The following is a 17655-nucleotide window of genomic DNA, read 5'->3' on the forward strand; positions in this document are numbered from 1 at the left end:
CGTGTAGCATAGGTGCGCTGAACATTCAATCTATAATATATTTGGAATATTTTAGAATTATATATTTTTACAATAGATGATTTAAAAAACATATGCAGAAGTTGATTCAACAGAAATTACATGTGGCTGTTATTTTAGATATGGACTAAATTGTTTTCTCCGATTTAAATCACAAATATGTTAATATGTTACAATACAACAAAAATTTTTGAAATACCACCTTGGTAATAATTCTTTTTTTCAAAATGTTGTAAACCTAGCATATTGTAAATTTTGACAATGACAACCAAACATGAAACGTTAATAATTTATGACATTGTTTATGATATTGGTCAGGACATTGTCACACACTACATATACATGTAGCTAGAAATAGGTAATCTTCTTGTCATAATCAACCCTGTTTATATGGCGGCTGAAATCACAGGGTTTCCCAAGACATTAGAAGGACAACAAAATGTCTTGTTTACTGGTTAACCTAAAATTGATATTTAAAACCATATTTAATGGATTACACCCTTCAACATTTAGCGGTGTACTTGTATTTGTTTTGTTAGTCTGTTATCTTGATGTTGATTACATGGCAAATGAGTTATCTAAGGAACAAATAAGAGGATTTATTGATAATAAAATTTGAGGAATATTGGTGATAGTTTCAAAAATAATAGGCATTGTTTTAAAAGAAAAATCTGGTATAAAAACTTTTTATAAAATTTTTACTGTTATATTGACATACAACATCCAAATTTTACAAATAAATAACAATGCAAGTTACCTAACCTTTTTTTACTTAATTAAAGCGATTTGTATTTAATGTTTTTAAATTAACTGTTAACATTTAGAATAGTAAGTTAACCTCATTAATCTGTCATTCACCAGCTAAAACCAATTTATTAGGCCTAAAAAAACCCAGCAAATTTCATTCACAAGGCATTCAGCTCATTGTGTTTTTTCCAGCATCACAAATTCACACAATCATAAAATACAAATAATGTTCAAAATTAATGAAATCAAGTCAACAGTATTTTTACATTTAAAATACACAACATGTGGGTTCTGAGCGTAGTGACCCCAGAGGTTAAATATTGATGTAAATTGTTCGTTGAACGTATGTGTTTATTGGAGTCGTTATTGCGAGAACTGAATGTATTGTAATACGTCTACATGTATTAAGATAAAGAGTGTGTAGACTGCTACCTATTCATTTTCGTAATACATTTGCACATTGATATGCACATTTATAGAACAAGGATATTATTACGCTTGTAGAGATTGATATACGGAAATGAATACAAGTTTTATGCTTCTTATTATTAGTTATGCGTATAAAGTGAACACCAATCCATTAAATCGTGTATGCATACTATTTTTAACACAACCTTTTTGTGATTTTTTTTTAGGGTTAAATGGATCCCTCCCCCTTCCTTGTAAACTAGATTATCAAATTATTAAATTCACGTAGCATAATAATCGGAAATATGTCCCCCCCCCCCCCCGCGCAAACACAGTTTTCCTTCGGAGCCCCCCCCCCTCCATGGAAACATTTCCTAGATAATTTTTCTAGCTATCAATTCAAAATATTTTATTTTCCATGTTTTTCCTAATCATTTAAGGCTATTTGTAATCCAATCATTCTAAGGTAATGTACGTGAAGATATTATTGACAAGTAGATATAGGAGTTCCTAAGAGGGATCACGGTTAATCTTTGTCTTCTATGACAAACGATGTTTAATTTGAAAGCATAAGCATTGATGAGTTTAAAAGTATGTGCATGTGAGTTAATATAACTGCATCCATGTCATACATTCCTTTCTTAAGCAACAAACCAGAGAACAAAAATCGTCATTAAACAGTGAAGACAAACCTTAATTTTCGTAAATCGTATCTAGGTGTTATCAATATTTTTTTTGTAAATTGAACAGTAAGTGTTATGAAGCATTTTATAAAATTTAAGTATTTTCATTCCATTAACCACATGTCCTCTTTCCCTCCCCACAATTACGAATAGAAATGAAATGATAAAAATAATATGTCCATGAACCAAAACATATCAACTCCGAGTCTGTTTACTCGTACATATTTGACATTGTTTCGAATGCTTATATTATAAATCAGATTGTTATATTCAGTAGTATATTCTCACTATATAACTCTATATAGACGAATAGTCAATAATTGTAATATTAGCTCGTCCCAAAAATATTGACCGGTCAATATTTTTTTGATATTGACCGGCTAGGAATAATATCTAGAGAACATTCCCTCTATTTCAAATAATCGGCTCTGATTTGTTGATTCGTAAACGATGACGTAAATAATTCTTCGCGACTCCAAAACAAGGTGACGTCATAAAAGACAGTCAGTCAAGGCAAGTAAACAACGGACGCGCAATGCGACGGTTTGCTATCATAACGGATGTAAGTATTTGCGAATTACTGTTAAGTAAAATCAGGTAGAACAACTGTATGTTAATTCTTACGGGCGGTGGAATATCACCAGTGACCGTTTGATGCTGAGGATAGTTTGGAAATGAATTTTGCACAAAATTGAAATCGTGAATTCTTTGTTGAGCTGAGAAAATTACGGCGATCTATTTTCAATTACTTTCTTAAATTTTGGTTTGTTTCTTCATATAACAAAACAAATGTTGACTGTGTTTTCGGGCAACATTGATTATATTAGCCCCCTTGGGACGAAAATATTGCCCTCCGCTTCGCGTCGGGCAATATTTCGGCCCTTGGGGGCTAATATAATCAATGTTGCCCTCAACCCCAGTCAATATTTGTATAATATTTAATATGAGAGAGAGAGATAGAGAGAGAGAGAGATTTTAACACAAACATTTTAAATATTCAGTATTCAACTAAATAAGTTTCGGATCCGCTCCTGGCCTTGTAACAGTGTCAATAATGAACCAGACAGTACTAGTAGTATTTTATGCAGAATGTTGATTAAACACTATATATCTTTTTACACAAAACAGGTACCCACTGATGCTTTTAAAAAACATGCCATTGGTTTTGCACACCAAAAGCATCAAACTTAGCTGTGATTTTGTCAAGCAACGCAGTGTTTAACTTTGTAACCACGTGTAGAGTGGTTGAACAAGAATGATAATAACTCTGTTCCTAATATCATCGTTTTAGTTTAAATAAGAGTTTGATGGTGAAATAAAACCTACATGTATCTCTTAATAGATTTTTATGGTTTAACTTATGAGTAAGATGTAATATAAAAACGATCAATATTTTGTATACATGTACATGTATTAAGAGAATGTTATCCTAACACTCATGCTTCCGCTAAAAATTACACAGGAGCTGTAGATATATCGGAGTCGCCTCGAGGAAAGTCTCGTGAATTTTCATTTGAACATCTCTGGATTTCTTATAAACATAGCAATGAGAAAGAAAACATTTCGAACACATTCGCAGGGGTGTATTCATTACCTTTCGAAAGGTGTTAATACTAGCCTTGAAACTTGTAGTCATTTCAATATAGTCAGTCGTTGACTATAAATGGTTGGGAAACGGGTTGAGAATATTTGACGAAATTAGAGATTAAATAAAAGTTCGCACAAGGTAAAACTTTCGGTAATGCAGATTGTAACTGAATTAAGGGATGATTATGTGTCCAATAAGGTATCTAACATTCCTTTTTTCCAAGTGGGTTAATATCGAGAATATCGATGCACTTTCAAATAAAAAAAATTCATTCAAAGTTCGTTGACTTGGTCCTAAAATTAACGCCATTTGACAAAATTTTAAAAGTGCAAACATTTCTAAAGTGCGTTTTAACAGCCACCAAATATAGGGCAGAGGTAAAAGACTAGAAATTCAAAGGAGACATTACATGTTACATGTTAACAAAACACAAATAAAAAATGTGATCCAATCCATGATTCCAACAAACCTGAATCTACACAATCTGAAGTGAAAACACTGCTGTGATGTCATTCTTTTGTTCTCGCAGTCTAAAATTTTACCTGCGACAGTCCGATATTAGTGGGCATCTTAATATCAGACTGTTTAACCAGTGGTTACAGATCAAAATCGGACAGTCTCGTTAAATCATCTATGAAATTCACTGGCACTGTTTTAAGTTCGATATATGCCTAAAACACTTCCGTATGAAAAAAATATCACACAGTTTTCAGCTCTAACGGGCCTCGAAACTCTGATTTTTTTATATACAGAACTGTTTTTGACATTACAGATGCTACAATACAAAATGATATTTCTTTCGATGAAAATGTACCGACTAAACAGGATGTCAAATTTCCCAACTTCGACGAGTCAGGACAAAGCATTTTTTTCATTACGAATTGTAACAAAAAAAGTAATCTACATCCTATCAAATAGATTTGCCCCCATCCAAAAAAATCTTTTTTTTTTAAAAGATCAATGAAAAATTGATAAAATCGTTTCCGGTTATAGTTTTCTTTTGTGCCGTCGTTGATTTAAAAGAAAAGTTATCAAATTCATTTCTTATCATTTTATAAAACATTTTCAAATCATAATGTCATACACATGAGCCTTGGCTGTAGGTTAGAGCAGTTATTCATTTGTTCCCGGGGACAAAAACAATTAACTTTGATATCTCTGTGAATTGAAATAAAATGTTAAAATAAAGTATTCAATGTACATTAAAAAAGTTGCCTTTTATAATTGTCAAAAACCAGCCGTCTATGTACAATATTTAATTTTCTTTACATTGCTTTTATATAACTCACATACAAACAGATTGTCATTATTGTCCACACATAAACCATAAGGATACTCCAGATCACAGTTATCAATGTAACGGAGAAACTGCCCATCCTGATCTAGAATGTGGATACAATTGTTGTTTCCGTCTGCTGTCAAGATACGACTCTGACTGTCTGTTGTGATACCCCGGGGTTTAAATGGTTTGTTCTTGGTAACCGAGGGATGACCGGTGTATCTCCATCTGAGTTTCCCGGCCTGATTAACCACCACTACTGCACCAGCCCCGCAGTCAGCTACACAGATGTCGTGGTTTATGTTTTCTGTGATGTATTTAATTTTGGCATTCCCAGAGTACAGAGGTTTACCTTCATCATCAAACTGAATTGTTTGTTTGTCTGTAGATCCCGAGTACCAGACAACTTTGGATTGAGTCCAATCATCACTGCACATGGTAACCAGGAGATCACCAGAAGAGGTGACACACAGATTACACGGTCCCCATCCTTGTAATTTAAAATACTCTTCTGTCTGTCCATTCTTTATTTTATTTAATTTCCCTGCTTTCCGATTGGATAATAGTAGATCACCACTATTTTCTACAACTATATCATTTGGCCCTTTTTCTGAGTTTGTTTTGATTGTTTGGAGGAGTGAACCTTTACTGCTGAAGCATTTGATATCATTGGTCTCTCCACTTGTCCATATACTACCATCATGAAGACAAGTACATGTAACATTGCGTTGTTTTAAATATCCAGTCTGTATTGTGGTAACAAGCTCCGGTTCATCCAGTAGTTCTCTGACTGAAGTGGTGGGTTTGTTTAGTGACAAGACATTTTCTTCTGTAGCAGTAGATAATGGGGTGATCTGTCCAACCAAACTACACAGCTTCTCGCGATCTATTGGTTTTGAAATAAATGTTGGCAGCGATACCTGGACCTTGGGTGGAAGCTTGCTAAACTCTCTGACCTTAGAGCTGTATTTTATGATTGGAAATACTTCCGTGGAATATTCCATTTCCTTTAAGGATTGTAATGCTTCTTTTATGAGAGACTGTATCTGTTTAATTTCATCCAAGTGTTTCTGTAGAATGTCTCTGTGTTTTATTTTTATCTCGCTGATTTCAATTTTCATTTTATTGATGATGAAGTCGATTTCTCTGTGCCATTGCTCTCCTTGTTTGGACATTGTTTTTGTAAGTTTCTCATATCCTCCATCCAGGTTGGCAAGCTGATTTTCCAAATCAAGTGCAATTTCTTCATATGTAGGAGAAATAATGTTTTGGAATTCTTTTGTATCTTTTCCCAAAATTTCTTTCTTTGTATTGTAAACTTCTAAAACTTCTAGGAATGTATGCTTTCTATGTTGTGCAGATGCAGTACAAGAAGAACAAATCAATATTTCATTGCAATCTTTGCACTGAAATTTGCAATTTTTTTGTGAATGCGTTCTACATTTCGGATAAATGAGGGTTGATCTTCGTTCCTGAAAAGGGACTATTTTATGTTTGTCATATCCATCGGAGATGTGTCTGCCTATACATGGTATGCAGAGGTTGACATGACAAAAGTGACAGTAGCTGTGTACTATGGCGGTCTCACAAAGGTCACATCGGCCCACATCCTTGGCATTGTTTTGAGGATCCATAGTTTTCTACAAATGAATATGTATGAAAAATATATTATATTATTCGGTTATCCTTATCGATAAAAGTATGCACACAAGCCATCTCGACACACCATTGAGGGTTTTTTTAAAGATATATTGATAAATAAACTGTACATATATCAAATAAGCAAAAAAATTGCAGTTTGGGGATAAAAATGAATAGCTAAGGATGCATGTGTGTGGGTGGGGTGTATGCTAAAATGTATCAACTGTCAAATAACCCTAGAAAGTAAAGCGCTGAAACAAAGCACAAATCCCCTTCACCTGAAAATTGAAGTTTTATTCCACTGTTTCACCTCTACCGGTTGACATCAATTTGGAGGCGAGTACGTTAAACAGCTCTATAGAGAAAGTGAAAGTGAAAGTTATATTGTTGAAAAAGATATATTAAAGTTCTAAATTGATGGAAATTATGTACATTGCAGTTGAAAAAGATGCATAAAAATCAAATGTATAGTAAATATAGAAGTTTTTCTCATACAAAAACAACAAACCGTGTATCTATATAATTTTTTTTAACCCTCCGATTTTATCATGGCTGATCTTGCTCGCAATGCGGTCACTTGACATCAAACTGAAATAGAGTTATTTCCCGTGTGTCTAAATAAATATTCTTCTTTTTTTTAGGTGTATGAAGAAAAACGGTTGATTTAAAGCATATTATTTTATGATTTTATTATCTGTCTTTTGAGAGAGTTTTTTCTTTTATTTTCATAATACCATGAGATGGTTTTGTGCTATGTACGTCAGTCGAAATAATTGAGATAGAAGCAGAAGACAAACGGACGGACACTGGACAAGAGTTTACCTTTTACACTGTATTGTAAATGTAGCTGAGGTGCGCTGAATATTATAGATCGATAGATAGATAGATAGATAGATCGATCGATAGATAGATAGATAGACACACACATATGACGAAAGAATGCGTTAAAAATATATATATAAAAATCCGAAAAATAAAATAATAGTACGCGGAATTTCATTTTTGAAAATGCCACGTTCCCAATAAAACGGTTTCTTCTGTTTTATTTCAACATTGTTCATGTAAACAATAGATTAAATACTTGTCATTAACTCCATTTTTTGGCGACTTTAAGCACAGAGCCTCTGTAGACATTGGCTGAACAAAAATAAGAATTTTCTACTGATTAACCATTACATTTGAAGCCATAATTAGTATACCCTCTTCAACACCCAAGATTAATAGAGTACTTGTTAAATGTTGAATCAGACTGAATAACAACAGAAATTAGCTTAGAAACAAATAAAAGGATTAATTGATAATAAAATTTTAGGAGTATTGCACATAGTCATTCAACTGTTATTATTTTCTCATTAAATTATAAGCCATCAGCTAAAACCAATTTGTTAGGCCTAAATAAAACAGCCATTTTCACTCACAAGGCATTTTAAAGCTCACTCTGTTTTTCAATGCATCACACATTCACACAGTCATAAAATACCAAATATGACCAAAACCAATGGCATCATTAGGTTAAAAACAGTTTTAAATTTAAAAAAGTTTAACATGTGGGTTTTGGTAAGGAGTGACTAGAGGTCAAACATTGATGTAAATTCTTCGTAGAAAGTGTTTCTCGGAGTCATTGTGATGTGAACTGAAGGTACTGTAACACGCTTGTTGGGACAAAGACTGGAGGAACTCCGTGAGGTATGCCTAAAAAATTGGAGAAAATTAAAGTTAAACTTCACTGTTTACTGCATGTGAAGCCAACTTATATGAACTGAGACACTTTCTTACAGATCATTCCCTACCCCCCTTTTTAATGCCTCTATTTGATGCATTTTTTAATAATTGAAGAAAAATTCATGATTTATAATTTTGCAATTTAAAGATGAGTATTAATCTATTATACATAAAACAGCAGTTTTTTTTCATCATTTTCCTTTTAACTATCGACAGGAGTGTGCATATTATATATATGTACGTGTACTTGACTCAAAAGTTTTGAGTAATGTGAATAAATATGAAACAATAATATAGAAAACATCTTAGACTATATATTTTTACACTGACTTTTTCTTTCTTCATACATTCAAATATATCCAGGTATTGATTTGATTTGATTTGAACATATTTTATTATGCAAATATACATGAATGGATTAGGCAGCAGCCAATGCCTATGTATTAAAGCATTCTCCATAAATATATCCATGTATTGATATGCACACTGACCTGTAAATCTATCTGGTAGGTCGGGTCTTTGGAGAAATCGGGGTTCTCTTCCTCATCTTCATCATACCCTGAAGTAAAGCATTTCAAACAGTTAATCAAATGTTCATTCAAACATAAAGATTTAAAAACATTTTTTTCATGAACATCTTTATCCATGTTTCTTTGGACTTGAATCATGCATTTCCAATTTTCGTAAATCTGTAACATAAGAGATGGCTTTATTCCTGTATCCAACAGGTTAAAATTCATTGTTTTTACAAGTATATCTTTCACATTACTGTCCTTGCGAGAAAAAATCTCACACACATTAAGTTTTTATATAGGGTTGATGAATTAAACAAGCAGCTCTGCCTACATGTTAAACCTGTTATATTTACGGTTCAGTCAGCTGCAAACCTTTTAGGTAATATTATATATTTAACCCCCCCCCCCTTCCAACATTACCACCAATCAGTTATTATCAGCATAAAGAGTATAATCACCATTTAACTTGACTACAATACTGTCAATCAGACTTTATCTATTTCGATCCATAACAGACATTTACAAATCCTTTGATTACAAGTATATTTGACACTTTCGTCTTATCAGTGCTTTCTTATTAGAAAAAATAAAAGGTATAATCACCATTAAACTCGGCCGCCATACTGTCAATCAGGTCAGAGTCTGCCCCCTCAGCTGGATGTCTTCCTCCCCATCATCGTCTTCATCTTCCCAGTCGCCTTCCTCTTAATACTCATCTTCCATGCCAGCCTTACACATATTTGCCTCGATCTGGTTGAACAGTTCGTTGAGGAGCAGTTTGCAGATCTTGACCAGAACTGGAATGGTGGTCCATTGAACTGGTTCTGAAAGAATATATGAAACTGAGTACAAGATTTTTTTTTAATTCCCGATATAGCAAAGATGACACTAGTATTCTGAATAAAATATCCCCCCCCTTTAATCAAATAATGTTGACATTTTTAAATTGCCTTAATTCAAAATGTGTTAAATTTGCTCCATGTGTCTGTTTTAGAGAGCAGCTTCTTCTCAATCTGGTCTTGCTTGCCAGTTGAGTATCAATGTAAATAATTTTGTTAACAATATAAGAAAACAATATAATGTAATCTGATTTAATCAAATGTCAACTTTGTGTGTTAAAATAATACTTTCGCAAATATGATATTAACTTTTTAAAAAAGGCGAAAGTCCTGCAAATGTAAATAGTTGACGTAAAGGGCGCACATTGTCAACAGATTATAAAATATATCACGTTAATATACATTTTTTCAGGTCTATTTATTGATAGAATGTACATTTTTAATTCGTTGTTGATTGAGCCCATATGTTATATGTAAGGTCTATTTTAGTTTAAACCCTTAAAATAAAGTTTGTTTGTAAAAAAAAAAATTTAAACAAATTATATGTGAGCCAATGCTCACTAGTTATACATATACCCCTGCTCTGATGGTACCAAACATCTGCATTTAATAGGTGCTAGGATTCTTTTACGAAAATTTGTTTGAAAATTTGGGCTAAAAAAATGCAAATTCGTCATTAAACAGGAAGTTGACGTCCGATTGGAACAAAAATAGACCCCACCGTATGGCATGCCTTACCAAAGAGTGTGCTAAGATTTCAAGCATTCGCAAAGAATAGTTGCTGTGAAATCTTCGACCAGCATTTGTTTAACAAATTAGGCTTACAATCAACAAAGTCGTCATTGAACTGAAAGTTGATGTCCTATTGGTACAAAAATTGATCCCTTTATATGGCATGCCTTACCAAGAGTTTGTTAAAATGTCGAGCACCTGTGATGTGAGAAAAATGCGGCAAGGACAAAAAAAAGCTCTACAATTATATTACATTTGAAATTATAATCAAACTGGTACGAAATTTACAATATACAGTAATTATTATAGTACGTATATTTTACATGTTTAAAATGTCGAAAACTTGAACTATACACACAAGTCTGTTATTGACATTTGAAACATGCAATGATGAAAAACGACATTCTTATTAACTTTTATTACACTAAATATCAACCGTCATTTTCACGTATTAAAATTCATTACCAAATCTCAAATCAATCATATGAAAATCACCATTGATATATAAACTATAAAATACGATAAAAAGTTGACGCTTGTTTAATGGTTAATATACCGGTAAATGTCACAACTTATGAGTCTACTCTAAATATTTTATTTTCTTTACACTGCTCTTGTAATACTCACACACAAACAAACTGTCATTATTGTCCACACATACACCCCAAGGATCCTTCAGATCACATTTATCAATGTAACGGAGAAACTGTCCATTCTGATCAAGAATGTGGATACAATGGTTGTCACTGTCTGCTGTCAGGATACGATTTTGACTGTCTGTTGTGATACCACAAGGATCAAATGGTTTCTTCCCGGTAACTGAGGGATGGCCGGTGTACCTCCATCTGAGTTTCCCGTCCTGATTAACCACGACAATTGCATGAGCATACCAGTCAGCAACACAGATATCATGATTTCCGTTCTCTGTGATGTATTTTATTTTATCATTCCCTGAGTACAGAGGTATACCTTTATCATCAAATTGAATTGTTTGTTTCTCTGTAGACTTCGAGAAACGAACAACTTTGGATTGAGTCTTATCATCACGGCACATGGTAACCAGGAGATCACCAGTAGAGGTGACACACAGATTGCATGGTCCCCATCCATGTAATCTGATAAAATCTTTTGGTTGTCCATTGTTTACTTTGAACACTGTCCCTGCTGTCCGAATGGAATACAGAAGATTCCCATCCCTGTCCACAGCTATATCACTGGGCCTTTCTTCTGATTTGGTTTTCACTGCCTGGAGAAGTGAACCATTAATGTTGAAGCATTTCATATCATTTGTCAATCCATATGTCCAAACACAGTCATCATTTAGATAAGTAACACTGCGTAGATTTTGATACCCAGTCTGTATTGTGGCAACAAGTTCCGGTTCATCCAGTAGTTCTTTAACTGAGGTTTTTGATTGATTCAGTGACAAGAAATTCTCCTCAGTAGCAGTCGATAACGGGGTAATATGTCCAAACAAACTACACAGTGTCTCACCGTCTATTCGTTTTGGAATGAATGTTGGCAGTGTAACCTTAACTTTGGGTGGAAGTTTTCTTAATTCTGTGAGCTTAGATCTGTATTCATTGGTAGGAGATATTTCAGTGGATTGTTCGATTTTCCTTATGGCTTGTAATGTTTTTGTTATAAGAGACTGTGTTTGTTTTATATCAACCAAATATTTCTGTAAAATGGCTCTGTGTTTCACTTTTATCTCGCTGATTTCAGTTTTCAGTTTGTTAATGATAATGTCGATTTCCCTGTGCCATTGCTCTCCTTGTTTGGAAATTGTTGTCGTAAGTTTCTCATACCCCCCATCCAGATTGGCAAGCTGAGTTTCCAAATCCAGTGCAATTTCTTCATATGTAGGAGAAATAAGGTTTTCTAATTCTTCTGTATCTTTTCCTATAATGTCTTTCCTTGTATTGTAAACTTCTGAAACTTCTAGGAATGTATGCCCTCTGTGTTGTGCAGATGCTGTACAAGAAGAACAAATCAATATTTTATCGCAATCTTTGCACTGAAATTTGCAATTTTTGTGTGAATGTGTTCTACATATCGGATAAATGAGGGTTGACCTACGTTCCTGGAAAGGGAATATTTTATGTTTGTCATATCCATCTGAGATGTGTTTGCCTATACAAGCTATGCAGAGGTTGACATGACAAAAGTCACAGTAGCTGTTTACTATGGCGGTCTCACAAAGGTCACATTGGTGCACATCCTGGACACTGTTTTGAGGATCCATATTATTTCTACAATTAATAAAAAAAATGTATTCAGCTCTGCTTAAAAACATAAAGTATGCACAAAAGCAATCTCGGTACACCGTTTGGTTTTTTTGTTTGTTTAAAATCATTGACTAGAAGTGGGTGGGAGTGGGTGTATATTAAAATTTGTCCACTGAGAAATAACCATAGGAAGTAAAGCGCTTCTACAAAACACACATCCCCTTCACCTGAATATAATTTTCATTCCACTGCTTCCACGCTCCCGGTTGACGTCGATTTGGGAGCGGGTACGAATGAAAACAAACAGGACTATAGTGAAAGTGAAAGTTATATTGTTGAAAAAAATATATTAAAGTTCTAAATTGATTAATTGTAGTTGAAAAAGATACATGAAAATCAAATGTATAGTAAATATAGAACTTTTTATCATAAAAAAGCAACAACATACCGTATATCTATAAAAAAAAATGTATTTCTTTTTAACCCTCCGCCTTTAACATGGCTGATCTGCTCGGAATGCGGTCACTTGACAGCAACTGAAAATAAAGTTATCTCCCGTGTGTCTAACAAAGATTATTCCAAATGTGTTTATGAAGAAAACCTGTTGATTAAATTCCCTAATATACTACAGCTCGAGGCTCAATTTTAAACTTTATTATCTGTCTTTTGAAAAAGGTCCTTTTATTTTTATTGTTTGCGCTACGTCAGTCGAGATTTTAGAGATAGAAGTCTGTATAGTGATTATTTTATAGAATGATGATCAGACAGACACTGGACAAAAGTTGACCTAATACGTGTAGCATAGGTGCGCTGAACATTCAATCTATAATATATTTGGAATATTTTAGAATTATATATTTTTACAATAGATGATTTAAAAAACACATGCGGAAGTTGATTCAACAGAAATTACATGTAGCTGTTATTTTAGATCTGGAATGAATTGTTCTCTCCGATTTAAATCATAGATATGTTAATATGTTACAATACAACAAAAAGTACACTACTCAAATATTTTTTAAGAAATAAAAGAAAAACCAGAAAATAAAATAATGGTATCTCAACATTTTTGAAATACCACCTTGGTATTAATTTTTTGGTTTCTTCTTTTTTTCAAAACCTAGCATATTGTAACTTTTGACAATGACAACCAAACATGAAACGTTAATGATTTATGACATTGTTTATGATATTGGTCAGGCCATTGTCACACACTACATATACATGTAGCTAGAAATAGGTAATCTTCTTGTCATAATCAACCCTGTTTATATGGCGGCTGAAATCACAGGGTTTCCCAAGACATTAGAAGGACAACAAAATGACTTGTTTACTGGTTAACCTAAAATTGATATTTGAAACCATATTTAATGGATTACACCCTTCAACATTTAGCGGTGTACTTGTATTTGTTTTGTTAGTCTGTTATCTTGATGTTGATTGCATGGCAAATGAATTATCTAAGGAACAAATGAGAGGATTTATTGATTATAAAATTTGAGGAATATTGGTCATAGTTTCAAAATGATATATATTGTTTTAAAAGAAAAATCTGGTATAAAAACTATTTATAAAATTTTTACTTTTATAAGACATAAACATATTGACCTAAAACATCCAAATCTTACAAATAAATAACAATGCATGTTACACTAACTTTTTTTTCTTAATCAAACCGATTTGTATTTAATGTTTTTTTTTATTTAACTGTTAACATTTAGAATAGTAAGTTAACCTCATTAATCTGTCATTCATCAGCTAAAATCAGTTTATTAGGCCTAAAAAAAAAACCCCAGCAAATTTCATTCACAAGGCATTCAGTTCATTCTGTTTTTACAAGCATCACACATTCACACATTCATAAAATACCAACAAGAAATCATATTGACGCAAGCGTCAAATGGGCCGCAAAAAATATAATTGTTGTATGAATCATTGATTGTTTACATAAAACACACCACAAAGAAGAAAATAAGAGTTGGTTGTACTAATTTTTATGGTAAATTTTAATATACTTTCAGCAACTTGTTTTGAAGTTTAACATTTTACTATTATCATAAAGAATCGATTTCGTTACTGTAAGCATTTCCAACGGAAATTGTATGATCATTGCCATAGTATGAAGTAATGGAGAACACACTGCATGATTTGTACATTACTCTAATACAAAGTTCAACTCATCATTTTTCTCTTGGAGATTATAAATTTCAAACGGTTAACCATTTTGGGTTTTTTGTTGTTGCATAGTATTGAATGAAAACTTAATGCACTAGTTTAATATATGATTTCAAGGGACCTCATAATAAAATAAAAATGGATAAATCAAATTTTCCACTCAATTCAAATTTTCATTTCTGTCAAATTCTTGCGTAAATAATTGATATAAAAATAAATGTCATTTCACGATATTTTCTACCACTTTTTACATGGAAATATAATAAATACACACTCAAAGTCATTTTATTTGACACGGCACATAGAAATTCAAATATATCATTTATATAAAATTTAATAACATTCAGGTCTTTAGTATTTCAGGTCTTTAGTATGTCCCGCATACCGATCCTGCAATCGCAACTTCTCGGGCCTTTTTCCGAGCCTGTCGGAAAGGCCCAAGAAGTTGCGATTGACCGATCCTGATGCATTGTTTTGAAAAGAATGAAAAACTCCGAAATTTTCCGAATAGATTATAGTCTCGATAAAATACGACAATCTACTAAGTATGACCTACTTTTCATTTACGAGTAAAACAAAAAATATGTGATATTTTCTAAAAGGCATAATACATATTTCTACATGCAAATTTACTTTTAATTCATAAAAATAAGCATAGTATTAATTCTATTAAAAAAGAACTATCCCGCAGAAACGCAGTAACAATATTTAAATGTGTATCAAATAACGGACCGCCTTCCGGCGGCCCGTAATAATGTTCAAAGCCAATGGTATCATTAAGTTAACAGTAGTTTTACATTTAAAATACACAACATGTGAGTTCTGGGAAGTAGGGACCTCAGAGGTTAGGTATTCAATTTGATGTAAATTGTTCGTTGAACGTGTGTATTGGAGTCGTTGTTGCGAGAACTGAAGGTACTGTAATACGTCCACATGTATTGAGATAAAGATTGTGCAGACACTGGTACGTATTCATTTTCGTAATAAATTTGCACATTGATATGCACATTTATACAACAAGGATATTATTACGCTTGTAGAGATTGATATACGGAGATGAAAACAAGTTTTATGCTTCTTATTATTAGGTATGCGTATAAAGCGAACACCAATCCATTAAATCGTGTATGCATACTATTTTTAACACAACCTTTTTGTGATAATTTTTCTAGGGTTAAATGGATCCCTCCCCCTTCCTTGTAAACTAGATTCTTAAATTCACGTAGCATAATAATCGGAAATATGTCTCTCCCCCCCCCCCCCCGCCCCGACAAACACAGTTTTCCTTCGGACCACCCCCCTCTCCATGGAAACATTTTCTAGATAATTTTTCTAGCTATCAATTTAAAATATTTTATTTTCCATGTTTTTCCAAATCATTTAGGCTATTTGTAATTTAATCATTCTAAGGTAATGTACGTGAAGATATTATTGACAAGTAGATATAAGAGTCCCTCAGAAGGGTCACGGTTAATCCTTGTCTTCTATGACAAACGATGTTTTATTTGAAAGCATAAGCATTGATGAATTTAAAAGCATGTGCATGGGAGTTAATATAACTGCATTCATGTCATACATTCTTTTCTTAAGCAACAAAAAAGCGAACAAAAATCGTCATTAAACAGTTAAGACAAACCTTAATTTTCGTAAATTGTATATAAGTGTTATCAATATTTTTTGTAATTTGAACAATAAGTGTTATGAAGCATTTTATAAAATTTCAGTATTTTCATTCCATTAACCCTGTCCTCTTTCACCTCTCAAAATTTCGAATAAAAATGAAATAATAAAAATAATATGTCCATGAACCAAAACATATCAACTCTGAGTCTGTTTACTCGTACATATTTGACATTGTTTCGAATGCTTATATTATAAATCAAAATATTTAATATGAGAAAGAGAGAGAGAGAGAGACAGATGTATTTTAACACAAACATTTTGAATATTCAGTATTCAAGTAAATGAGATTCGGTTCCAATCCCGGCCTTGTAACAGTGTAAATAATGAAACAGACTGTACTAGTAGTATTTTATGCAGAGTGTTGATTGAACACTATCTTTTTACACCAAACTATGGTGGCATATCTCTGCCTCTAGCGTGCAAGTTATTTTTCCATCAAATATGTCGACATGCAAGATAAATATGTTGACATGCAAGATAATTATGTCAACATGCAACATAACAATGTTGACATGCAAGAAAACTGCAATCAGATAGGAATTAAACAAAATCTCACAAATTCTCAAATATCGCCCACTTGTGACATCCAAGATGCTAGATGCTACCTTTTTATGTCGACATGCAACTTATTTATGTTAACTTGCAAGATAAATATGCTGATATGCAACTTATTTATGTCAACATGCAACTTATTTATGTCAACATGCAACTTATTTATGTCAACATGCAACTTACTTATGTTGACATGCGATATGAATATGTTCACAAGCAACTTAGTTATGTTAACATGCGAGATAAATATGTTGACATGAAACTAATAAGTTGTATGTCAACATAACTTAGTCACATGCTGACATAAATATGTTGCATGTCAACATATTTATCTTGCATGATAACATAACTAAGTTGCATGTCGACATAAATAAGTAGCATGTCGACATAAAGAACTTGCATGTTAACATAAATAAGTTGCATGTTGACATCAATAGGTAGCGTATCTAGCATCTTGAATGTCACATGTTGGCGATAATTGAGATTTATTATAACTCTTATTCGATTGCAGTTTTCTTGCATGTCAACATAGTTATGTTGCATGTTGAAATAACTATCTTGCATGTCAACATATTTATCTTGCATGTCCACATAATTAATAGAAAAATAACTTGCACACAAGGGGCAGAGATATGCCACCATACGAAACAGATACCCACTGATGCTTTTAAAAAACATGCCAATGGTTTTGCACACCAAAAGCATCAAACTAAGCTGTAATTTTGTCAAGCAACCCAGTGTTTAACTTTTTAACCACGTGTAGATTGGTTGAACAAGAATGATAATAACTCTGTGCCTAATATCATCATTTCAGTTTAAATAAGAGTTTGATGGTGAAATAAAAC

At 32.8% G+C, this 17655-nt stretch overlaps 1 pseudogene; it reads right to left on the reverse strand.

Moving 5' to 3' along the window:
- Positions 1–4685: 4685 nt before the first annotated feature.
- Positions 4686–12889, reverse strand: LOC128160892 (uncharacterized; annotated as a pseudogene).
- Between the last annotated feature and the right edge of the window lie 4766 nt (positions 12890–17655).

Source organism: Crassostrea angulata, chromosome 8 (assembly GCF_025612915.1).
Source record: "Crassostrea angulata isolate pt1a10 chromosome 8, ASM2561291v2, whole genome shotgun sequence".
Lineage (NCBI taxonomy): Eukaryota > Metazoa > Mollusca > Bivalvia > Ostreida > Ostreidae > Magallana > Magallana angulata.